Raw genomic sequence first — 1,859 nt, 5'->3', positions numbered from 1 at the left:
ATTCGATCAGACACTTCTCAATAATTTTAGTTAGTTCAGCAAATTCTTTCTCATTTCCCTTGTTCTCGACAAAAATGTTATCTTTAGTTCTAAATCTGAAATGTACTTATCCTTATGAAGTGCAATTCTATCTACTGGTGGCAACTATTGGTACATTGTTGGCAGTCTCATTAGGAAAAAATGATACAATATAAACACATCTTATACCTAAAGCAAAACATGTTATATTTACTATGGTATCTAAGTTATCCTATAAATCTAATCTACTAAATATGTACTGTCTGTACAAAGTGTGTTTCCACACTTGAATGACTTTCAGTCCTTTGCCCCTTTTTTTATTTTAACTTTTTTGAAATTGTTCATCAAAAATCGTCTTCGTCCTGTGTGCTAAACCCAGAATTGTTTTCTGTAACACTGTTATGGTCACCTGAAGTTATCCCTGAATTCATGTGTAAATCATCCCTATCTATAGGTTTGCAGTCTTTGTTTGGATTTTCCTGATCCTCCTTGCTCCTCTAGTGTCAGATAAGATATCTCTCAGTATTTCTGAATTTTCTTCTTCCTTGACCACCTCTCGTACAGTCACTCCCAGACTTTCCTGGCTATCCGCTACCTCTTGTATATCAGGAAGTGCCATGTATGTCCATTTCAGTGACTTGTACTTCAGATTTGGTCTCTGTGTCTGTTGTCTTAGTTCTGTAGTACTTTCTAAATCATTGTCAGGTGAAAAATCATTAAGTCTTATACCATGCTGTACACTCTCACAGTCTTAAATCACCAGTTTTACAGTCTGTTTCTCTTGTGTTACCAGCTTTTGGTTGCTTAGCACCTGATTCTGAACATGTATCCAAAATCTGCAGTCTATTTCTCAGTGGCCTGTCTTGTTGATCATATATATATGCTTTTCTCATTGCTGGTTCCATTAGTACCTTGTACAGATTGAAATCTGTCTTTCTATCATTTGTATTTCTCATGATCACTAGAACTAGGGGCAAAACATCCAGCCAATTCAAGACAGCGGAATCACACATTTTTGCTAATTTGATCTTCATTGTGCCAATCACCTGTTCATCAACTCCAGAAGCTTCTGGACAATAGGCACAATGCAGTTTCTTTTTAGTGCTCAGTATTTCATAAATCAGACTGATAACTTTGTTGGCAAGATCAGTTTCCCTATCTGTGTGTGCTTGTCCATGATACATGTGTGCAAAATGGGCAAACATACTGTTGGGCATAACAGCTCTTTCATCTTGGTATGCCCAAACATCATTCTCTTCTTTTTCTGTGCAACCTTCTCTTACCCATGTTTCCTTTTCCTCATCATTTGACTGACCCTGCACTTTCCTCACTTCTTCCCATGTTTCTGCTGTGTTAGTAAGCATGTGATATTGGAAAAAAGTGTCTTTCTTCGCCTGTGTCTGATTCAAAGAACAATCTTGTTTTGTGCAATATTTTGCCAATTCATCTGCAAACCAATTCACTCTGGTAATGTAGTCAGTTTCACATTTGTGAGCAGCAGGAACTGCTAATGATCCCCTATCAGCTATTCGTTTTTTCTTCTTTCTCCACCTGCTCTTCCATTTTTCAACTTTCTTTCTTTTTCCCAGCAATTCTTTAATTTTAGCTCTTCTTCCTGGTTTGTTTACATTTTCTATGCCTTTCTTTGTGAAGTTTGATCTATATGGTTTTTGCAAATCCCTACATTTAGAGATTTCTACTCCTGTCTCGTTGGCAACTTCTTCCAGTTTTTCCCGCAAATCCTTACTTTTCAAGGCATTGCTTCTACTCATAAGGAGTATCTCTTCACTCTGGTAACATTTGAATCTGTTAATCATTTTAACCTGTTCATACTTACCTTT

At 36.8% G+C, this 1,859-nt stretch overlaps 1 pseudogene; it reads right to left on the bottom strand.

Annotated features, from left to right (window-relative positions):
• Positions 1-362: 362 nt before the first annotated feature.
• LOC147691977 (uncharacterized) lies at positions 363-1,382 on the bottom strand (annotated as a pseudogene).
• Positions 1,383-1,859: the final 477 nt, after the last annotated feature.

This window comes from Lissotriton vulgaris, chromosome 9 (genome assembly GCF_964263255.1).
Source record: "Lissotriton vulgaris chromosome 9, aLisVul1.2, whole genome shotgun sequence".
NCBI classification, from domain to species: Eukaryota; Metazoa; Chordata; class Amphibia; order Caudata; family Salamandridae; genus Lissotriton; species Lissotriton vulgaris.
Note: the sequence above shows the minus strand (reverse complement) of the source record. Positions and strands in the feature narration are given on the sequence as shown.